This window comes from Panthera leo, chromosome D1 (assembly GCF_018350215.1).
Source record: "Panthera leo isolate Ple1 chromosome D1, P.leo_Ple1_pat1.1, whole genome shotgun sequence".
Taxonomy (NCBI): domain Eukaryota; kingdom Metazoa; phylum Chordata; class Mammalia; order Carnivora; family Felidae; genus Panthera; species Panthera leo.
This window is the reverse complement of record NC_056688.1, coordinates 4,750,841-4,775,988: the sequence shown is the minus strand read 5'-3', so window position 1 is coordinate 4,775,988 and position 25,148 is coordinate 4,750,841. Positions and strand designations below refer to the sequence as shown.

Sequence of the window (25,148 nt, the reverse complement as noted above, 5' to 3'; positions counted from 1 at the left end):
TTCCAGACCTCACCTCTGTGGGAACAGTGTGGCTGCTGTGTCTTCCTTTCTTGATTCTGACTAGGAGATTAACCTGTTAGAAAGTCTGCCATATTGTTTAAAATTCAAAAGTGCAAAACGACATCATGACTCCAACTTTATATTTTGTGCCCTGTACCATTTAGAGTGGTCTTAGATAAAGTCAGTGTCATCACGCATCACCTTCCCATATTTGTTGGTAAATGAGTTGTCTGGAATCCTTCCAGCTATACCTTAGGTAAAAATAGTTTGAACACTGTGTCCTTCAATTATGTTTATATGAGCAGTTTCTGGTTGTGTCCCCAGTCACTGTTAGAGCTGATACAGTCTCATGACACATACCAGGAGTTTTATACCAAAACACTTGCTTTAAATCTGTTATGTGAATTTCTACCTCTTTTTTCTGTTGGGCATAATTACTCTGTGTCCTGTAGTATGCTTAAAGTCAGAATTCCCTATGAATTAAGATGAACACATCTGAGCTTTGTAGACATTCATAAGTAACTTATTCGTCACAGAAGACTCTCATTCCCCTGCAAGATTCCAGGCATCCTCCACTCCCCAGAGGTCTCAGAGGCCTTTGACAACACTTCAGGAAGGAAGACTCCTTTCTCAGGGAGAGAAGCAGAGGAGGCAAAGTGAGGGTCCAGCTGCAGAACTTTTCACCAGGAGTGGCTATGATTCCATGAGCAGAATATGAGCCATTTATTCCCACTCATTTTTTTGTGTTCTTAACATACCAAAAACAGAGCATCTGGAGTCGCCATAGAGGAGGGATGCAGGGTGAACCTGGACATCGATGGCTGCCTGTCCAAAGAATGCTACTTCATTAGTCTGTAATTACTTCTGTTAACCCTCTAGGACAGGACCCTTGCCATTTTACTTCTGCAGACATGGGCAGTGATGAGTGGTGGCAGTAGGTTAACCTCTTGCATCTACTATCCCAAGCTGTAGGTGGTACCAGTGGCAGGGATGGAGCTTTCAGGTACTGATGCTACTCTCTTGGATCCTGGTGGTAGAGAAGGTGGCAGGTGCGAACACATTCTTCTCTGGTTTTGATATTTGTTCTCTTGTCTGGCATATGAATGTAGCTGTCACTTCTGTTCTGCAGGGCAGTTTGGATCCTGGGGACCTCCTCTGTTAACTGGACGGTTTTGCATGCCCTACCCTAGAGGCGCCCCGGCCCCATGGACTATTAGGCACATCCACCTCCTGAACCTTGGTGGCCCTGGGGGCACCCCAAACCCCTCCACCTGCAACACTTGGTAAGATGATCTGAGCACTAGAAGTTGACTTGTAAAACACACTCATCTTATTTTTGTTGGTGTTAGGTCTTTGGCCAAGGTGCAGGGGCAGTGCCACAGACCATTGTGATACAAGGGGAATGTGTCTGCTTCCATTACCACATTCCTCAAGTTTCTCATGCTCAACATATTATCTTTGTCATTTCCCCCACCATGTGTTGGTACAGGCGTCTCTTGTGGGGAAGGAATGGGGCCGTGTGCAGAAAAGCAGACATAGCGGTTCAGCAGTGATGCCCTATACACAGTCCATTTGCTGGGATCTGTGAGGCATGAGGCACAACGTAACGTATGTCCATCTAGTTGTGCCCCCAGCCATCTATAGTTGTTCGATGAGTGAGGAATACATCTGAATCAGGGCTTTTAGGAGTCTTCATTAGGTTATAAGGGATGGTTCTTCAAGTTCTTCTTGGGGATCACCTGAGGCATGTGGGACACCCTGTGCATCTGATTTGGGATCTGACTGGAGCAAAGAGTTTAAGTTGTCAGAAGAATGAAGGGAGGGGTTTTTTTTGTTTTTGTTTTTGATCTCTAAACAGTCTACTCAAATCAAAATAAACCTCCATCCCTTCTAGGGCCTTTAGCAGATCCAGAAGCAGGTGTCACTCCCAAGAGTGACATCAACACTGGCTCTACCAAAACTGCCAAGAAGCATAAGGTAAATGCTGTGGCATTTTCAGTTCTATGTCTTTCCAGAGAGCCGCATCTTTCTGTGCAGCACACTCTCCTGCCACTGTCTCTGGTTTGAGTGCCATATGGTATGGGTGCTTTTTTTTCCCCCCAAATGCACAACCTTTACCCCTGAGTCTACAGGCTTCCCTGTTTTCCACCTGGCATCTCTTTGTGGTACCTTTAGAAGCTAAGCGTGCTTAAGGGTAAGGACCATAGGGCTTTTCCAACGTGTTCCCGGAATAAATCAAGGAGGATGACACCACACTCCACTTGGAAGTCTCCTACCTTGCCTCATTGTTTCCAGATCTTCTCAGTGTGAAATCATTGCTTTTGCTGTTTCTTCCTCTCCTGTTTCTTTCTATCAAGGGTTTTCACGTGTTCAGAAAAATCTGTGGGTATCCTTACAGTTTGAAAATGAGAACTGCCTTCACTCCAACTTATATTTATGTATGCGTCATTTAGAATAGTCTTAGACAAAGTAAATTTCATACCCGTCAGCATTCCATCTTTTTTTTGGTAAATGTGCTGTCCAAAATTCTTTCAGGTGTGCCCTGGGTATAAATACTGTAAACTATAAGAGGTGACATATTTGTCATAGAAAACATGCCCTGAAACTTAAGTTGTGAAGAGAAAAAATCCAAAATTACCTGTGTGGCAAGTCCCCACCATGTCCTTCACTTGTGTTCACATGAGCACATTCTCTTGCGCCCTGTGTCACAGGTACAGCTAAAACATAGAAACATACGCCAGAAATCAAAGTGCATTTGTGTTAATTTTGTCATTTAGGATTTCAGCTCACTTTTCCAGAGGACACAATTACCCTGCAAAATGTACTGTACTTAAGCTGAGGAGTACCTCTGAATTCAAATAAATTAGCTGAACCCAACTAACATGTATAGGTTACCTATTTCTCTAAGAGCATGCTTATCCAGGTCCTCTGCAGGACCTCAGGATCCCCATCTCCCCATGTGTCTCTGTGCCCATGGATAGCACTTCCAGAGAGGAGGAGACCCCACTGTTGGGAGAGAAGTAAATTGGGCACAGGCAAGGGCTTAGAGGCAGAGCTTTGAGCCACGAGGGCTATGATTCCATGTGTGGAGACTGGGATTGTCATTCCTTCTCATTCTGTAGTTCTTCACATATAAATAAGCAGCCTCTGTGGTGGAGGGGGATGAGGGGTAGAGGGTGATCCTGGACATAGATGCCTTCCTATCTGGAATATGCTACGTTGTTAATTTGGTATTAAGTCTACTAATCTTCTAGCAATAGAGCCCTTGATGTTTCTACATTTCCTGACACGTGGAGACACTAGTTTATCCCAATAACATCCGTTCCCCATCCCAAAGCTGTAAGTGGAACCCAAAGTATGGGTAGAGATTTTGGCACTGATGCTGCCCTCTTGGAACCTGGTGGTCAGGAAGCTGGCAGGTTATGGGCACTGCTTCTTTGGGTTTCTGCTCTTTGCTGGTGTTGGTGCTTTGTTCTATCCTATGAACATAGCTTTTATTTCTGTTCTGCAGGCCATTATGTATGCAAGAGGGCCTGTTCCTTTCCCAGGATCGCCTTGCAGGCTCTATCCCATGGACTGCCCTTCACTACCAGTCATGGGTTATGGGCCACCTCCCTCTCTTCCACCTACTCTATTTGCTAAGATGACCTGAACTGGATGAGTGGCTGGTAAAGTATATTCATCTTCTTCATGACTGACTTTGTGGCAATGATGTAGAGATGGTTGTGAGTCTTGGCAATCCAACTACAACCTGCCTGAGGACACTGTAGCATATCTCAAGTTTCTCAGGACACACATACAATGGGCAGTGTCATTTCCCTGTAATACAGTGAGCTATATACATCTTTCTTGTCAAAATGAAAGAGGATTTTCTACACAAAAGCAGACGTATCAGCAGCACCGGTGCATATTTTGGAGGCACAATGTTTTGGGTTCTGTAAAGAATGAGGCGCACCCCTAACTTTTAGAGCATCAGGTGTCCTATGTGAAAGAGGGACATGCATTAAGTGACACAGACCTTGTGATCACCATAATGGAAACACCAGTGAAGGATCCAGTGCAGAAAGAAACAGGGGAAAATTGTATCACACAGGAATAGAAGGGAAGTTGAGGACAGTAAGCAGAGTTTGAGGAGGTGCAGAGGGTGCTGGGGTCAGAGAGATGCAGTTGGAGGCCATTCCTGACCACAGCCTGAGCAGGGAGTGTGAGGTTCACACGAAGCTGCTATGTGCGATCACTCTCAGTGCACAATGCAGTGTTCATCTCCGAAATGTCATTTTCGTCAAAGTGCACCTAGGTAATCATCTAAAAAGGCTGTTGTCACCCTGGGTTTTCTGAAGGTTCTGGATATTTGTGGGGGGAAAATGCCCTGGAGACATGGGAAATTTAACTTGGTCTTATGGAAATGCTTGTATGCCCAAGTTCATATCCCTCAGTGAGACTAAAAGTGGAGACAGGATCTAGATCAGCTGAGGGCCTGCACTGGCCTTCAGCCTGAGTCAAACTCTTAGTGGGTCAACCTATAATTCAGGGTTGGCCAGAAGCCGCCACTGCATCAACCTGATTACAGCTTTGCATCTCCTCAAACTTCTCTCACAATATCCTGAGGCTTTGCCTGTGTTCCTGCTGTCTCAGCCCTAATACCAGTTCTCAGTGGGACCTACACAGAGCCTCAACTGTGTTATCTGTGAAAACAGGGGTAATATTTGTTTCTAAGAACATTATGAAAAGAAGATATTAAATACATAAAGCATCTGCAAAATGTCTGGGAAGTGTCCATTCACCCTTCTCACAGTTTCAATTAAGATATCTCCACAGAGTGATCATCAAAAAAAGATGGTCACAGAAGTTCATTAAACTAAGACTGTTAACATGTCAGCCCAGGGACTGGGAATCGCCGTTTTAAACAATGAGACAAGGTCCCTCATTTTTCTATTAAAATTTGGGCCCTACCAGACAAAGAAAGAAGAGATAATTATGAAAATGTGTACATTCAGAGATCTAGATCTGGAGACAATCATTTTCCATTACATACAATCTCACAGATGCAGCCACACACTAAAGGGTTCATCTGAGGCCACAGCCACTGATAAACTACAGAAGACAGAATGCATGTAGGAAAACATAAGATCAGAGGGAAATAAACCAAAATCTCTTTGCTTTATAGGACAACTATTCTGAAATTTGAAGAGGACTGCGCATGGAGACAGACTATGGTGATTACATATACATTTTAAGAAGGTGTCAGATCTGCCTGAATGCTTTCCCTGCCCATCCTGTCCCCTCCACTTTGTCGTTCCTACTGTCTGTTAATCCACCTTTCATCGTTCTATCTCTGTGTCAGCGTCTGCTTCTAGGACCATCTACTCTCACTCCCCATCGAGTGCACACAGTGGGGTTCCTGTACACACAGGTAACAAAGTGTTACCAGAAATGGTGGTGATAGAGGATAGAAGCAAGATCACCCTTTGTGCAGGGGAGCCCGAGGGAGTTTTCTGGGGTGATGGGAACTTCCTATATCTAGATTGATGGGGTGCTTATGCTCATTTATTTTAGAAATATTCACTGGCTTCCTGGTGCCTTGGGGTCAAATAGGTATCTGTCCCTGGGAAATGGTGGAGTTCTAATGGTGGGGAAGGATGAGGGACCAGCAGTGACTGTGGGAGAGGAGTGAGGAGGCCACACATGGAGTCAAACCCTTGCCCAGGATGCCAGGTCTCCACAGACAGCACCATGTGTAGGAGGGCTCTGAGGAACAGAGATTTCTTGATCAGACCCGTGAACTACATAATGCTCTTGCAGTTTCCTCACTGAGGGATGGCCAGAGCAGAGGCCAGGAGCTGGAGGACACCCTGATCATGGCTGGATTGGAGCAGGGGACCTGGGGGATTGAGTCAGAGAAAGGAACAGGCAGAAGGTAGCGACAGGGAGTCTGAGAGACAAAGGAGAGAGAAGAGAAGGTACGTTTCTCTGCTGACTTCACCTACATTTCTGTGTGAACAACAGGGGATTCTTGTCTCCAAGGGAAGGGAAGAGTGCGAGCAAAAAGAGTGACATTCTCAGCTCAAGTGCCCAGGATATCTGCCTTGCTCTTGAGTACCTAACACAGGAAGCCCATGCTTTCTGTCATAATTGGAACTGCAGCTCGTGCCATTTAGTGAAAATCAATCCAATTATGAATCCCTCATCACTCATACTGCAACATCATCATACTGCAACAAAATTAAGTAAACAGAGTGAAAGGTACAATACAGGATAAAGTCCAAAGCTAGACCGACTGCAATACTTAACAGGAATACAGGCTATCAGAAAAGGAGGTACCCCAGTGCAGGCATTCAGACACCTGGGCAATATCTGAAAACATAAAAAAAATGTAGCCCGTACTTCAAAAGCAACATTAACTTAGACACAAAGGAATCATGATTTAAGGTTTAGAGAGAAACCATATGACTTCATGGTGCTGTACCTATGAGATCAAGTCTCATCAAATCATACCCTTTAACTAGAGCTATTTGTTATATGTAAATTATACCTCATTAAAGAGAGTTTCAAAACATAAAATACTAGAAGCAAATGTGGGAAAGTTCCTTTCTAATCCTGAGTGCATGGGTGATAGGAGTCTGTCTGACCATGTCTCAAAAATCCAAAAGATGAAGACATTTAAAAAATTAATAATAGCAGAGTAAGAGGACCCTGAGCTCACCCTGTCCCGTGTTTTCAACTGCATAACATCCACATCCAAGTCCATGAACCAGAGAGCGATCCAAAGACTGGCAGAACAAACTCCACAACTAAATAGAAGCTGTACCTGAAAGGTTAGGAAGGTCAGAAAGGTGGAGGGCAGCTGCCTGCAGAGAGGGCAGAGAAAGTGAGCCCTCACACCAGGGAGCTCACACAGGCAAGACTAATCCCCAGAACATTTGGCTTTAAAACCCAGAGGGGCTGAATTCCCTTGAGTTTGGATCCTGGAGCTTTGGAGGTCAGATGACCCAGCACTGGGTGATCCAGGAGGATGAGTGATAGCCAGCTCCCTGCCAGTGTAGAGAGACAACGTAAACGTAGCATTTTACACAACGCCAAGGCAACAGGAGACAGATCTGTTCATGCTGACTTCTGAGTGGTTAGGGGACTTCTCCAACAACGAGGGAGCTTACAGGCACCATTCCCGCCTCTCCCCACCACCACCACCCCCCCCCCCCGCCCCCGTCCAGGAATAAGACCAGAGGCACATACCAGGGAGTGGAGCTGCACAGACACTTGCTACCTAACATACTAGCCATGTGCCAGTCCTCTGGTGGACTCACCCACTCCAAGCCTGCTGGCCTCAGCGCTGGGCTCAGGGCAAACTTTGTTAAAACTGCATGGGCACCCTGTCTGGCCAGCTGCAGGCAGAGCTACCACCGCATGCTGTGCACTCCTGGCTACCCTCATCTGTCTCGCCCACCCACATGTCCCAGCCACTGACACACTCTGTGCACAGCCTTGAGCCCCTGGTTGCCCTGGTGCATTGCCCCCAGCCACCAAAGACAGCTACAGATTTGTCAACAGAATCTTGGAAAGACAGAAGGAAGTGACATGACATATTCAAAGCGCTGAATGGAAAAATCAGCAGCCAAGAACACTCTATCCAGCAAGGCTATCGTTCAGAATAGAAGGAGACACAGAGTTTCCCAAACAAAAACTAAAGGAGTCTGTACCACTAAACCAAGCCAGCCAGAAATACTAAGAGGGACTCTTTGAGTGGAAAGGAGAGAACAAAAGTGACAACAGGGAGGTAGAAAACACAAATCCAGTAAAAATGAATATTTCTGTAAAAAATCAGTCAAGGAACTCATAATAACATGTACCAAAATATAGGGAGAAGAAAATAATGGGTTCAAAGGTAAATGACCATCAACTTAATATAAATGGCTAAACACAAAGAAATTATGTAAAAACTTAATGGTCACCATACATCAAAAACCACTCATAAATATGCAAAGAATAAGGAGAAAGAAATCAAAATACATCAGTAAAGTAAATCAGCAAAACATGAAAGAGAAAGACAAGAAAGGATAGAGAAAATCATTAGAAACCACAACAAAACAGGTAACAAAATGGCAATACATAGATACAAATCAATAATTACTTTGCATGTAAATGGAATGAATGCTGTAATAAAAAGACATAGGGTGTAAAAATGTTTGAAAACACAAAACACATTTATATGCTGCCTACAAATGACCCATTTTAGACCGCAAGACACCTACAGAATGAAAATGAGAGGATGTCAAGAAACATGTAAATGAACGTCAAAAGAAAGCCAGGGTAGCAATACTTGTATCAGAAGAAAAAAAAAGAGAAAGGACTCAAATAAAATCATAAATCAGAGAGGAGAAATCACAACCAACACGTCAGAAGCACAATCATAAGATAATATTACGAAAACTTGTAAGTAAAAAATTTGGACAATTTACAAGAAACAGGTAAATTCCTGGAAACATATAAGTTACATTAACTGAAACAGAAATAAATAGAAAACATGAACAGAACAATAGCCAGCAAAGAAATTGAGTCAGTAATCAAAAAACTCTCAACAATCAAAAGTCTAGGACCAGATGACTTCACAGGTAAATTCCACCAAACAGTTAAAACAAGGTTAAGACCTCATCTTCTTAAGCTATTTCAAAATATAAAAAAGGATGGAAAACTACCAAATTCATTCTATGAGGCCAGCATTACCCTGATGCCAAAACCAGATAAAGAGTCCACTAGAAAAGAGAACTCCAGGCCAATATCCTTGATGAACATGGATGCAAAAATTCTCAATCAAATACTACCAACCAAATTCAAAAATACCTTCAAAAAATCATTCGCCACAATTAAGTGGATTTGTTCCCAAGCTGCAAGGTGGTTCCATATTCACAAATCAATCGCTGTGATGCATTACACCACTGGAAGAAAGGATAAGAACCATATGATCTGGGCTCCTGGGTGGCTCATTTCTTGATTGGCTCAAGTCATGACCATATGGTTCATGGTTCAGGCCCTGCATTAGGCTCTCCGCTGACAGTTCAGAGCCTGGAGCCTGCTTCTTTGTCTCCCTCTCTCTCTGACCCTACCCCACTCACATTCTGTCTCTGTCTTTCAAAAATGAATAAACATATAAGAAAAAAAAATACGGTCATTATCAATACATACAGAAAAAAGCATTTGACAAAGTACAACATCCTTTCATGATTATAACCCTCCTAAACTAGGTTTACAGGGAACATACATCAATGTAATAAAGGGTTATCTATGCGGTTAACATCAACCTTAATGGGGAAAATCTGAGAGCTTTTCCTCTAAGGTCAGGAAGAAGACAAGGATGTTTACTCACCACTTTTCGTAAACATAGTACTGGAAGTCCAAGCCACAACAATCAGACAAAAAAACAAAACCAAACAAATCCAAATCTGCAAGAAGTGAAACTTTCACACTTTGCAGATTACATGATACTATATATAGAAAACCCTAAAGAGTCCACCCAATAACTGCTAGAACTGATAAATGAATTCAGCAATGTCACAGGATACAAAATCATTGTTAAGAAATCTGTTGCATTTCTAGACAACAATAATGAAGCAGTATAAAGAGATATTAAGAAAACAGTCCCATTTACAGTTGCACACCAAATAATAAGATATCTATGAATAAATCTAACCAAAGTGGTGAGCGACCTATACTCTGAAAAGTGTAAAACAGTGATGAAAGAAATTCAAGATGACACAAAGAAACGGAAGGACATTCCATGCTCATGGATCGCAAGTACAAATATTGTGAAAATGTCTATACTTCCCAAAGCAATTGACACAATTAGTGCAATCTCCATCAAAATACCAACAGCATTTTTCACAGAACTAGAACAGTCCTAAAATTTGTATGGAACCACAAAAGACCCCAATCTTCAGAGTAAACAACCTTTATGTGAAGTGATAATTATGGATGGCATCATGCCTCTGGATCTTCTGCTCCAAAACACATTAACTCTGGCCTAAGCATTTGAACAAACATTAGACATATCCCAACCACATGCTACAAAATACATTGTACAAAAGTACCCTCAAAACTTTGCAGATTATGAAAAATATGGAAAATCTAAAAATCATCATGACCAGGTGGAGCCTAAGGAGACAGAATGACTGAATGTAATTTGCCAGCTAGGAGGAGTCTGGAACAGAAGAGGTTAAAACTGAAGAAATCTGAGTTAACATATAAACTTTAGTTAATACTACCATATCTCTTCGGGATATTGATTGTGATAATGTACCAACTCATAGGACATCAATAGTCAGAAAACAGTCTGATGTCTGTGGAGACTCAGTACTATCTTCCCAATTTTTTTTTGGTAACTAGAAACCCATCACGAATGAAAAGATTATTAGTAATCATGGTTTTATTTTTTCAACACATAATATCATATAACTAGTTCTAGTATTAGTTACTAGTGATTGACATGTACCTCTTCTTGTTCTTACTATCGTTTAATTTAAATAATAGCATTCATGTTATGGAAAACCAAATGCACAATGATATACAATTCATAGAAACATCTACTTTACATATTTTAAGGTAATAACATGTATATACCACTGTATTCTGTGGTATGTAAATTAAGTGTTTTTCTGATCTTGGAAGGAGCATGTCATCTAATGGCTTTCCATAAAGGTGGTTATCCTAGATAATGAATGATACTCAGATTTTACAGGATGTGCTTCACATCATGCCTGAACATTTAAAAAAAAATGTACAAACGGCCAGATGAATCATTGTGACCGGCTCACTTATTCTAAAGAATCCTTGCTTTAATATTTTCATGCATATTTTTAGCAGGAATACAACAGAATAAAATATTTCCAAATCAAAGAGATTTTCAAAGACTGGAAGAATGATAGGGATTTCAAGTGGTTTCAGAAGGAAAAGATGTGACCATGAAGTGGCAGTCACAGGCAATCAGCTTTCTCTGGGCCACTTTGACAGGTTTGCATGAGGATATGTGACTTGCCAAAGGGTAAGACCCAGAAGTACAAGAGGGAAAGACAACACTTTAGGAAGGGGTGACTTGGAAAGGGTGCTTCTGTGCCTAAGTGATGGCTCAGCAGCCTGGCTGGGGGTCCCTGGGTCAAAGACTTCAAAAGTCCATCAGTAACTTAGACTCACAAAGATCTTAGAGCCACAGAGTTGATCTTCATCTATGATTAGGAGATGGTCATAGTTTCACAGGATATGAAAAATCGGGCTGGCAGTAGATGGCTAAAATATTATTTAGGGATATATCTTTAATAAAAAATGGATGTGTAAAAATTTGGGTTTGGAATGTTAAGAAAAATCACAGCCCCATCATGGAGTTACTTACGTTAAGGCCCCATGTCACCAAACATAGTTTCATTCCTGCAGGAATGTAACCTTTAACGAGTCAACAAAGAATTTCCTAGTCAGTGCTGGAAATTTAACTGATAGACTCCTGCCATTCCCCTCAGGGAGGCAATCTTACCTAAATAAGGTATTCCGTGCCACTAATTTTTTTTAAGTTTATTTATTTTGAGACAGACATAAGGAGAGCACATGCAAGGGAGGGGCGGGAAGAGAGGGAGAGAGAGAATCCCATGACCATGAAGTCATGATTTGAGCCAGGATCAAGAGTCAGACACTTAATCAAGCCATCCAGGCACTCCAAGAATGTGGAGTTTCAAAGGTTAGGCTTGGCTGGGATACAGCCCTGAGGACACTGGTCTACTCCTGGAGAAAAGGCAGCAAACTATTTGCAACCAGATGGCATGGAAACAGTGATCTGTACAACTCCTGGTGCACACAGTGGGGAGATTATACATTCACCTTGGAGAACATCCCTGAGAGGCAGTGTTCACAAAGAGGGGACAAAGGAGCTGGGCCAGAGGAGCTGGGTGGCGCCATTTCCCTCCTCTGCCCCCCAGCATAAACACAGAGCCACCTGCTAGAAACAAGGCCATTCCCACACTGGCTGCCTAACCTGCTTAGACCAAGCCCCACCTTCCTGTGCTCTGGCGAGACTGGCCTTCTGGGTCATTCAAGGTTGCCTCAGTCCCAATGGAGCTGGCCCCTTCCCCAGAAGACCAGGTGAAGCCCATGACCACACCACCTCTATTGACCAGACAGTTCTGCAGGGCTTCACTTCTAGTGGCAGTCATTTCAAGTCTTATTTAACAAGCAGATCAGAGCAGACCTAGATAAAACTCACCACATTCTGGCCAAGGACCATACACTTTCCATACAACTGGCCTGAAGGATAGTGCAGCCAGAACACAAAACAGTGCATGCAACACACACCACAGACACTCCCTGATGTGTCAGGCCCTGGACATTGGATGAGCTCCTCTTCATAAAACCATTCAACTCACAGGCAGGTAACACAATGAGGTTTGGTAACAGAGAAGGCAAATACTCAGCCAAAATACCAAGACAAGAGGAATGCATCCCAAATGAAAGAACAAGATAAGGTCATGGGAAGAGAAATGGAAGGAACAATTCCAAACTCATTCCATGAGGCCAGCATGGCCTTGAGTCCAAACTGGACAAAGACCCCACTAAAAAGGAAAACTACAGACCAATTTTCCTGATGAACCTGGATGCAAAAATTCTCAACAAAAATTAGCAAACCAGATCCAACAATACATAAGAAGAATTACTTACCACAATGAGGTGGGATTTATTTTTGGGATGCATAACTGATTCAGTGTCTGCAAATCAACTGATGGGATACATCACATTGATAAACGAAAGGGTAAGAACCACATGATCCTCTCAATAGATGCAGAAAAAGCATTTGACAAAATACGGCATCCTTTCTTCATGAAAAAAAAAAAAAAAACCTCATGAAAGGAGGGATAGAAGGATCATGCCTCAACATCATAATGTCCAGATACAAAAGCCCCACAGCTAATATCCTCTTCAATGGGGAAAAAAGAGAGATTTCCCCCTAAGGTCAGGAACACAACAGGGATGTCCACTCTCACCACTATAATTCAACATACTGTCAGAAGTCCTAGCCTCAACAATCAGACAACAAAAGAAATACAAGGTGTATAAAATGGCAAGGAGGGGTCAAACTTACCCTCCTCACAGACATGATACTCTCCATGGAAAATCCAAAAGACTCCACCAAAAAACTTCTAGGACTGATATAGGAATTCAGGAAAGTCTCAGGATATAAAATCAAGATATAGAATTTGGTTGCATTTCTATATGCCAATAATGAAGCAGCAGGAAATCAAGGAATTGATCTCATTCACAATTGCACTGAAAATCATAAAATACCCAGGGATAAACCTAACCAAAGAGGTGAAAGATCAGTACACTTAAAACAGTAGAGGGGCCCCTGGGTGGCTCAGTCAGTTAAGCGCCGAGTTCGGCTCAGGTCATGATCCCACATTTGTGGGTTGGAGTCCCACGATGGCTCTGTGCTGACAGCTTGGAGCCTGGAGCCTGCTTCACATTCTGTGTCTCCCTCTCTCTCTGCCCCTCCCCTGCTCATGCTCTGTCTCTCTCTCAAAAATAAACAAACATTAAAAAAAATTAAAAGAAAAAACAATATAACATCTATGAAAGAAATTGAAGAAGACAGAAAGAAATGGAAAAACATTCCATGCTCATGGATTAGAAGAGCAAATATTGTTAAAATGTCAATACTACCCAAAGCAGTCGACACATTCAATGCAATCCCTATCAAAATAACACCAGCATTCTTCACAGAGCTAGAACAAACAACCCTAAAATTTGTAAGGAACCAGAAAAGACCCCAAATAGCCAAAGTCATATTGAAAAAGAAAACAAAGCTGGAGACATTATAATTCTGGACTTTATGGTGTATTAGAAAGCTGCAATCATCAAGACAGTACGGTACAGACACAAAAAGAGACACAGAGATCAATGGAACAGAATAGGGAACCCAGAAATGGACCCTCAAACATATGGCCGAGTAATCTTTGACAAAGAATGAAAGAATATCCAATGGAAAAAAAGAGCCTCTTCAGCAAATGGTACTCGGAAAACTGGACAGTGAGAAGAATGAATCTGGACTATGTTCTTAAACCACACACACACACACACACACACACACACACACACACACACACACAAATCTCAAAATGGATGAAAGATCTAAATGTAAGACAGGAACCATCAAAATCCTAGAGGAGAAAACAGGCAACCTACCTCTTTGATCCTGGCCATAGCAAATTCTTGCTTGTCGTGTCTCCAGAAGTAAGGGAAACAAAAACAAAAATGAACTACTGGGACCTCCAGATAAAAAGCTTCTGCACATCAGAGGACACAATCAGCAAAAGTAAAAGGCAGATGATGGAATGGGAGAAGATATTTGCAAGTGACACATCAGGTAAAGGGTTAGTATCCAAAATCTATAAAAAACGTATCAAACTCAACACCCAAAAACCAAATAATCCAGTGAAGAAATGGGCAAAAGACATGAAGAGACACTTTACCAAAGATGACATCCAGATTGGTCACACATAAAAAATGATGCTCAACCTCACTCATCATCATTGAAATTCAAATCAAAACCACAAGGAGATAGCCCCTCACACCTATCAGAATGGCTAAAATTAACATCTCAGGAATTGACAGGTGTTGGCAAGGATGCAGAGAAAGGGAACCCTTTTGCAATGCTGGTGGGAATTCAAAGTGGTATAGCCACACTGGAAAATAGTATGGAGATTCATCACAAAAACTAAAAATAGAACTACACTATGACCCAGCAATTGCACTACTAGGTATTTATCCAAAGGATACACAAACGCTGACTTAAAGTGGCACATGCACTCCAATATTTATAGCAGCATTATCAACAATAGCTAAATTATGCAAAAAGCCCAAATGACCATTGACTGATGAATGGATAAAGAAGATGTGGCATATTTATACAGTGGAATATTACTCAGCGATCAAAAAGAATGAAATCTTGCTATTTGCAACACTGTGGATGGAACTGAACTATATTATGCTAAGCAAAATGTCAGAGAAAGACACACATCATAGGATTTCTCTCATCTATGGAATTTAAGAAATTAAGCTGATGAACATAGTGAAAGGAAGGCAAAAATAAGATACAAACAGAGAGGGAATCAAATGATAAGGGACTCTTAAATACAGAGAAGAAACTCAGGGTTCCTGGAGGGTTACTGAATAGGGATGGGCTAAATGGGTGACAGGCACTGGAGGGGGGCACTTGCGATGAGTACTGGGTATTTTTCGTAGTTGATGGATCACTAAATTCTACTCCTGAAAATGTATTCTATAAGATAACTAACTTGGGCTTCAATTAAAAAAAAAAAAGAAATATGAAAAATAAATTAATTAATACCAGTCAAAAGAAAAGAATATTTAAATCGGACTCTTTGAGTGGAAATGAAAGACCAAAAGTGATACAGACAACAAAGGATCAGAGAAAACATCAAGAAATAATGGCAAAACACCCAATAAAATGGCACTAACTATATATCTATCAATAATTACTCTGAATGTAAATGGACTAAATACTCCAATAAAAAGACACTGAATAGGGTGTCAGAATGGACAAAAGAAAAAAAAAAAAAGAAACAAACAAAAAAACCCAAGATGTATCTAGATGCTGCCTACAAAGCCTTATTTGGACCTAAAGTCACCTTCAGATTTAAACTGCGGGAATGAAGAAACATTTCTCATGCCAATAATGTCAAAAGAAAGCCAGTAGCAATACTTATATCAGGCAAAATAAACTTTAAAACCAAGAATGTATTTTGGTACCCTTTGGGTAAATACCTAATAGTGAAATTGCATATACCCATTATTTATAGCAGCATTATCAACAATAGCAAAACTATAGAGAAAGCCCAAATATCCATCAACTCAACTGCTGAAGGTATAAAGAAGTTGTGGGGTGTGTGTATACATACAGACATACACATACATACATACACACACACACACACACACACACACACATATATACAATGAAATATCACTCAGCCATCAAAAAAGAATGAAATCTTGCCATCTGCAACAATGTGGATGGAGCTAGAATATATTATGCTAAGTGAAATATGTCAATCAGAGAAAGACAAACATATTCAGAACACTCCATACTAAAATGGCAGAATACACATTCTTTTCAAGTGTACATGGGACATTCTCCAGAATCGATCACATTCTAGGTCACAAATCAGGCCTCAACAGGTACCCAGAGATCAGACCAAGCATCTTTTCTGACCACAAAGCTAAGAAACTTGAAGTCAATGCCCCCCCCCCCAAAAAAAGAAAAGAAAGAAAAAAAGGAAAGGCCACAAATAAAGGGAGGTTAAACAACATGCTACTAAATGAATGGGTCAACCAGGAAATGAATGAGAAAATACACTGAAACAAATGAAAATGTAAATACACTGGTAAAAACCTTTGGAATGTGGCAAAAGCAGTCTAAGATAGAAGTATATAGCAATACAAGCCTACCTTACAGAGCAAGAAAAATCTCAAACAATCCAAACTTACAACTAAAGGAATGAGAAAAAGAACAATCCAACCCTAAGGATGGCAGAAGGAAGGAAATAATAAAGATTAAGGGATAAATAAGTGATATAGAAACTAAAAAACACTAGACCAAATCAATGAAACCAGGGGCTGGTTCTTTGGAAAACAGTAATCAACTTGAAAACCTCCTAGACAGACTGTTCACAAAGAAAGAAAGAAAGGACTCAAATAAATAAAATCACAAATAAGAGAGGAGAAATAACAGTCCACACCACAGAAATACAATTAGAAGATATATTATGAAAAACTATATGCCACAAATTGGACACTCTGGGAAAAATGGATAAATTCCTAGAAACACATAAACTACCAAAACTGAAACAGGTAGATACATAAAATCAGAAACCAGAAAGAAACTGAATCAGTAATAAAAACATATCTCCCCCAACACAAGAGTTCAGGGCCAGAAGGCTTCACTGATTAATTCTACCAAACATGTAAGGAAGAGGTAATATCTATTCTTCTTGAATTATTACAAAAAATAAAAAAAGAAGGAAAACTTACAAACCCATGCTGTCAGGCCATTATTACCCTGGTACCAAAATCAGATAAAGCCTCCACTAAAACCAAAAACTGCCGGGGCGCCTGGGTGGCTTGGTCGGTTGGCTGTTCAACTCTTAATTTCGGATTAGGTCATTATCTTGCGGTTCATGCGTTCAAGTCCCACATTGTACCCTGTGCTGACAGTGGAGCATGCTCAGGATTCTCTCTCCCTGTCTCTCTGCCCCTCCCTCACTTTTATGTACTCTATCTCTCTACATAAATAAATAAACATTCAAAAATATGTTAAAAATTTTTTTTAAAATAGGGGCACCTGGGTGGCTCAGTCAATTAAGCATCCGACTTTGGCTCAGGTCATGATCTCGCGGTTCGTGAGTTCAAGCCCCGGGTCGGGCTCTGTGCTGACAGCTCAGAGCCTGGAGCCTACTTCAGATTCTGTGTCTCCCTCTTTCTCTGGCCCTTCTCCTCTTGAGCTCGGTCTCTCTCTCTCTCTCAAAAATAAATAAATGTTAAAAAATTTTGTTTAATTTTATTTTAAAATAAAACTGCAGACCAATAGCCTAATGAGTATGTATGCAGAAATTCTCATTAAAATACCTTCAAATTAAAGTCAACAATACATTAACAAAAGTGTATTTATTTATTTTTGAGAGAGAGAGAGACAGAGCATGCAGAATAGAGGCAGAGAGAAATAGAGAGAATCCCATGCAGACTCTGCACTGTGTGGTGCCCGGCACGGGTTTGAAACTGATGAAACCTGAGATCATGACCTGAACTGAAGCCATGATCAGACGCTTCAGTGACTGAGCCACCCATGTGCCACAAGACTATCTTTTTTTCAATTGGATATTCCTTCCTGCTTTGTTGAGGATTAATTGACCATATAGGTATGAGTTCATTTCTGGGTTTCCATTCTATTAATCTATGCATCTGTGGTTGGTTGTTTTGTTTTGTTTTGTTTTGCTAGTACCATACTGTTCTGATCACTATAGCTTTTTTTTTTTAATTTTTTTTTAGTGTTTATTTTTGACAGAGAGAGAGACAGAGCATGAGCGGGGAGGGGCAGAGAGAGAGGGAGATACAGAATCTGAAATAGGCTCCAGGCTCTGAGCTGTCAGCACAGAGCCCGATGTGGGGCTAGAACTCACAGACTGCGAGATCATGACCTGAGCCGAAGTCGGATGCTCAACTGACTGAGCCACCCAGGCGCCCCACGATAGCGTTGTAATATAACCTAAAGTCTGGAATTGTGGTGTCTGCCTCTATTCTGCATGTTCTGTCTTTCTCTCTCTCAAAAATAAATAAATACACTTTTAAAAAAGTCTCTTCAACATATGGTTTTGGAAACACTAGACAGCAACCTGCAAAACAAACCAAAAACAGACCACTTTCTTACAACATACACAAAAATGAATCCAACATGGAAAACGACCTACGTGTGAAACCTAAAACCATAAAAATCCCAGAGGATAACACAGGCAGTATCTTATTTGACATTGGCTGTACAAATGTCTTTGTAGATATATCTCCTGAGGTAAGGGAAACACAAGAAAAATAATGGGACTTCCTAAAAATAAAAAGCTTCTGTCACCAAGGAAACAATCAACAAAACTAAAACACAACCTACAGGATGATGATATTTGCAAACGACATCTGATAAAGGGTTAGTGTCCAAAATATATAAAGTTACACAGCACCCAAAAAAAGAGAAATCCAATTAAAAATGGGCAGAAGACATGAATAGACATTTTCCCAAAGAAGACATACAGATAGCCAAGAGACACAGGAAAAGATGCTCAACAATACTGATCTTCAGGGAAATACAATTCTAAAGTACAATGAGATAACTCATCACATCTGTCAGAATGACTAAAATCAACGAATGATGAAACAGCAGGTGTTGCCAAGGATGTGGGGAAAAAGGAAACCTCTTGCACTATTGGTAGGAATGCAAACTGGTGCAGCCACTCTGGAAAATATCATGGAGATTCCTCAAAAAATTGAAAATAGAACTACCTTACGATCCAGCAATTTCACTACGAGGTATTTACACAAAGAATACAAAAATAATGCTTCAAAGGGATACATGCACACTGATGTTTACAGCAGCATTTTCTACAACAGCCAAATTATGGAAACTGCCCAAGTTTCCATCAACTGCTGAATAAATTGAGATATGGTATATGGAATGGAATATTATTTAGCTGTAAAAACATGAAATCTTGTCATTTGCCATGAGGTGAATGGAGTGAGAGAATGTCATGCTAGGTGAAATAAGCCTGTCAGAGAAAGACAAATACCAGATGATTTCACTAACACATGGAAATGAAACAAAACAAAGGGGGGAAAAGGAGACAGTGAAACACAGACTCTTAACTAGGAAACAAGCTGAGGGTTTCCCCACTGGGGTGGGGGATGGGTGAAACAGGTGATGGGTATTTAGAAGTGCACTTGGGATGAGCACCAGGTGACATGTGAAGTGTTGCTCCACATTGTACACCTGAAACTAATATTACACTGTATCTTTACTAACTAGAATTTAAATTAAAAAATAACATAAGGTTAATGACACCTACCTACCAGGTTTTCTGTAGTTTTCAATCACTTCACTATGTTGGAAAAATAGCCATTACATTTTTTTTAATATTTTTTTATTTTTTTTCTGTGTTAGTAATTTTTTTAATATATGGAATTTATTGTCAAATTGGTTTCCATACAATACCCAGTGCTCATCCCAAAAGATGCCGTCTTCAATACCCATCACCTACCCTTCTCTCCCTCCCACCCCCCATCAACCCTCAGTTTGTTCTCAGTTTTTAAGAGTCTCTTATGCATTGGCTCTCTCCCACTCTAACCTCTTTTTTTTTCCTTCCCCTTCCCCATGGGTTTCTGTTAAGTTTCTCAGGATCCACATAAGAGTGAAAACATACGGTATCTGTCTTTCTCTGTATGGCTTATTTCACTTAGCATCACACTCTCCAGTTCCATCCACATTGCTACAAAGGGCCATATTTCATTCTTTCTCATTGCCACGTAGTACTCCATTATGTATATAAACCACAATTTCTTCATCCATTCATCAGTTGATGGACACTTAGGCTCTTTCCACAATTTGGCTATTGTTGAGAGTGCTGCTATAAACATTGGGGTACAACTGCCCCTATGCATCAGTACTCCTGTATCCCTTGGGTAAATTCCTAGCAGTGCTACTGCTGGGTCATAGGGTAGGTCTATTTTTAATTTTTTGAGCAACCTCCACACTGTTTTCCAGAGTGGCTGCACCAGTTTGCATTCCCACCAACAGTGCAAGAGGGTTCCCGTTTCTCCACGTCCTCGCCAGCATCTATAGTCTCCTGATTTGTTCATTTTGGCCACTCTGACTGGCATGAGGTGATATCTGAGTGTGGTTTTGATTTGTATCTCCCTGATGAGGAGCAACGTTGAGCATCTTTTCATGTGCCTGTTGGCGATCTGGATGTCTTCTTTAGAGAAGTGTCTATTCATGTTTTCTGCCCATTTCTTCATTGGATTATTTGTTTTTCGGGTGTGGAGTTTGGTGAACTCTTTATAGATTTTGGATACTAGCCTTTTGTCCGATATGTCATTTGCAAATATTTTTTCCCATTCCATCACTTGCCTTTTAGTTTTGTTGATTGTTTCCCTTGCTGTGCAGAAGCTTTTTATCTTCATGAGGTCCCAATAGTTCATTTTTGCTTTTAATTCCCTTGCCTTTGGGGATGTGTCAAGTAAGAAATTGCTGCGGCTGACGTCAGAGAGGTCTTTTCCTGCTTTCTCCTCTAGGGTTTGGATGGTTTCCTGTCTCACATTCAGGTCCTTTATCCATTTTGAGTTTATTTTTGTGAATGGTGTAAGAAAGTGGTCTAGGTTCATTCTTCTGCATGTTGCTGTCCAGTTCTCCCAGCACCATTTGTTAAAGAGACTCTCTTTTTTCCATTGGATATTCTTTCCTGCTTTGTCAAAGATTAGCTGGCCATACTTTTGTGGGTCTAGTTCTGGAGTCTCTATTCCATTCCATTGGTCTATGTATCTGTTTTTGTGCCAATACCATGCTGTCTTGATGATGACAGCTTTGTAGTAGAGGCTAAAGTCTGGGATTGTGATGCTTCCTGCTTTGGTCTTCTTCTTCAAAATTACTTTGGCTATTCGGGGCTTTTTGTGGTTCCATATGAATTTTAGGATTGCTCGTTCTAGCTTCAAGAAGAATGCTGGTGCAATTTTGATTGGGATTGCATTGAATGTGTAGATAGCTTTGGATTAACCATTAAATTTTTAAAAAGCATGTATACATGTGGGGGCCAGTTTGTGCCCTTACCTCGGTCTCTGGTTCTAGCATGACTCCGAAAGTGGATCCCAGCTCATTCTTCTAGAAGGTCCCGAGATGAGCATTTCATGCATTCATGTCCTAATGGAACGCAGCTCCCATTTTTCTGAATTTCCGTCAGGATTTCTTCCCGGAAACAAGCCTGAATCGGGAACAAACCATCCACGGCATCTATGATGTGATGTCGTGAGACCCCTGAATCCACGGGTCCTTTAGTAAAATACCTCTTGTTCACATACTGTCCAGGAAGGGGAGGAATGAAACACGGGAACAGCCCAGAAAGTGCAAGGGCCTGTGCTGCTGACCGACCAGCGCGTCCAGGGAAGCCACCCAGCGCCCCCTCCTTAGCACTCAGTGCAACAAGGCAGTTTCTCTCTGGTGACTCAGGAGATGCCAAGTTGCTGCAAAACTCCCAAGGCCTCCCCTGGGATGGGCGGCAGAACCTGCTGGAAACGCAGCCCTGGTCTCTGTCCTGAGGCAGCAGCAGAGGCCCTGAGTCCTCTGGGAGCAACAGAAGCCCTTCCTGTTCTGAGGTGCCCTGGGTCAGAAAAGCCAATGGGGTACCCTCTACAGGCCTTCACTGTGCACCCAGAGGAACCAGCCCCTCCTGCTTTGTGGTGCTCTAGCTCTCTCTGCTGGCCACCATGGGAATTCCTGCAATGTGGAAGGCCCTGGTCACTCAGCTGACAGACCCAAGGTACTCTGGGCAAGTAAGCCTGTTCTCCACATTGGGAAGGGTCTTACTGACAGGGCCTGGGACACAAAGAAATCTTTTCCTTCTCCTTTCTTGTGAGTGAAGAATCAAACCAAATTTATTAATGTAATGACATCATTTGTAATGCTTTAAGCAATGTTCACAGAAACATAGACCACCAATTTACACATACTGAACAAGAGGTAAATGTGTCTACCACCAAAATACTTAGGTTAGATAAAGAGTTGACACCTTTGAGAGAGAGATACTGGCTTCCAGCTATGGAATGAATGAGTCCTAGGGATACAAGGGACAGCCAATGGAATAGAGTCAATCCTGTAGTAATACTGTTGCATGCTTTCACATGATAGCTACACTTGTAGTTAAGTACAACATAATTTATAGACATATGGAATGACTACAATGTATGCCTAAAACTAACACAACAAATGTGTGAATAATATTCAATTAAAAATCGACATCCTTTACACTATCTTTAGTTTCTACTTCTTTGCCAATAAACTATCATTCCTGGGGCACTTGGGTGGCTTAGTTGGTTAAGCATCCGACTTTGACTCAGGTCATGATCTTGCAGTCCATGAGTCTGAGCCCTATGTCAGGCTCAGAGCCTGGAGCCTGCCTCAGATTCTGTGTCTCCCTCTCTATACGTCCTCCCCTGCTCAGGATCTCTCAAAAAAGGAAAAAAAATAAACATTAAAAATGAAAGAAAAAAAATCATTCATAATTTAGAATCTGTGAAATTCCATTTATACCAGATTCTCTAACATCACCATCTTGATGTTGACAGCTTATCTGAAAAGTCACTAATAATATCTTTGATGGACACATAGGTGACAAGGTCAGAATGCAACTTACAGGGAGCTACACATCTGTTATGAATTTACTGTAAGTGTCCTTGGCTAATATTTTCAATGAAATGTGCTTTAGGGATATAGATGAATGAAGCAATGTCTATCAGTCATATAGGTCAATTTCCTATAGGACCACTGTGTCTTCAATTATGAATTGCCATCTCTTCAGAATTAAAAGAAAGCTTGGAGATGAAAATGTCTTTGACTTTGATGTAAGAGAAGACAACGGTGTTTTAAAGGGTTCAGCTACCATCTGGCATCCTCAGGTTGGCAGTGCACTGGAGGATAGCAACCCACTATCTTGAAACACACCGCTAGTTCCAGACGGAGAATATGGACCTTATTGTCAAATACTTTTTATCAATATCAGCAATCCACCTCTGCCAGGTCCAGACTGCAGGACTTGGGGACAGCACAATGCCTGATGCCTGGGTTCAGAACATGAGGAAGGCCAGCAGGTTTGCGGGGGATGCAGCAGGGCCTGGGGCAGTGAGGGAGATGGCCCAGGGTCACCTCCCCACAGAGAAGGCTCTGGAGTTTACCTGCCAAAGAGCAGCACACTCTCCCTCAAGACATCCCCTCTCCATGACAGGACATGAGGCTGAGCCCCACAATTCCAGGAGAAATGAGGGATACCAGTCTTTTCAAATGCAATGCCCTCTGCAGAGCTTGGCCCCAGGGTCTTGGGAGTCACAGAACTCTGATGCCCATGATACCAGCCTTTTCTGCCCCAGCACTGAGCCACTTCATACACCCCCTCTCCCCTGGCCCATGTCACCCCATCCACATACCTGGACCAGGTCCCTACTTTCCTCCTTGTACTTCTTCTTTGTTTCTCTCTAACCCCATCTCTCTCTGTTTCTTCCTTTCACTCTCTAGGACTTGCCCAATCCCCCATCACTCATCCAGTGTCTCTCTCCTGGTCTCTTTCTCTCCCCAGGCTTCAGGCTATTTGCTCTGTGCATGCAGCCCTGTCCAGGAGCACAGGGCACTCCTGTCTCTCCCTCTCTTCTGTCATATTTGGTCCCAAGCCCTGATCACAATAGAGGAGAATCCCCCTGTACAGCAGCTGCTCGTGTTGACATTGCTAGCAATGCTAGCAGCATGTGGACAGCCAGGCATTTACCCTTGGTGGCCCAGCCATGACCCAAAAGCTGCTGGAGGGCTGGCTGCTTCCCTAAGCTGGGAGGAAAAAGGGGCTCACAGGGTTCAGGGTCCCTGGGGGCAAAGTGGATTGGATTGGCCGATGTAGAAGGAGCCATATGCTTACAACCCAACTCTCCTGGGGGTGGTGTCGAAGAAACCTATCTCAGACCATGGACCTCTGCCCTCCCCATGCCTCAATAAGGCAACAGGGGAGGTTTATGGGACCTCATGTGACTCACCACAAAAATTGCTGCCATTTGCCCTCTTGGAGGCCACCTGGATTGGTGCCATTGGGGGCAGCTGGTGAGGTACATAAGGGCACAAGTGCTGGATTAATGCAGGGCCTCCTTACTGGTCTCCTGAATCCATTCCCCACCTTCAGAATAGACCCTTTCCTAGAGACAGATACCTGACCTGCTCATCAGCACAAACCCCATAAACTAGCAGGCATGCCATATGCTCATGAGTACCTACCTACAGAATTAACAACCACCACCAGAGCTCCCTAAAGGATGTGTACAACTCCTCAGATGGAACTACAGGTCCCTTCCAGGCAATACAACCCCAAAGAATAGTCTGTCTTCTTCCACCAATACTATACATTCTACCTGTTGGTTTACTGTGTTACAGGAACCCGAAAGTGTACACCTGAGGAGGAATGAGTCTCGATTTTCCTGGAAGCAGATGCTGACACAAAGACATGACTGTGACAAGTGTATTAGAGGACACTAGGAAGGACAAAGTGGAGGGGACGGGGTGGGCAGGGAAAGCATTCAGACCAAGGGGCAGATTGGACACCATCTCTAAATATATAATAACCACAGCTGGTTTGTAATGGTTCAGTGTCCTCTTCAAATTTCAAACTGATTGCCCTCTATGTCAAAGTGATTTTTAGTAATTGCAAATGGATCTTCCGTTCTCCTTTATGCGTTTTTTCTTCTACAATACATCTGTGGCTTTGGATGAGCACATATTTGTGTGGCTGCATTTGTGTGTCTACCTGTAATGGAAGAGGATT

General features: G+C 41.9%; 1 long non-coding RNA gene across 3 annotated transcripts; it reads left to right on the top strand.

The window, feature by feature from the left end:
* The first annotated feature begins 1,176 nt into the window (after nucleotides 1–1,176).
* Nucleotides 1,177–24,844, top strand: LOC122200734. Of its 3 annotated transcripts, XR_006193917.1 has the most exons (7): nucleotides 1,177–1,283; nucleotides 1,895–1,977; nucleotides 3,512–3,668; nucleotides 5,168–5,216; nucleotides 22,964–23,018; nucleotides 23,372–23,442; nucleotides 24,761–24,841. It is a non-coding gene; the product is annotated as an uncharacterized LOC122200734 (long non-coding RNA). The 3 variants fall into 3 exon arrangements; XR_006193916.1 differs by lacking the exon at nucleotides 23,372–23,442 and having other exon boundaries at nucleotides 24,761–24,844; XR_006193918.1 differs by lacking the exon at nucleotides 23,372–23,442 and having other exon boundaries at nucleotides 22,921–23,018; nucleotides 24,761–24,844.
* Nucleotides 24,845–25,148: the final 304 nt, after the last annotated feature.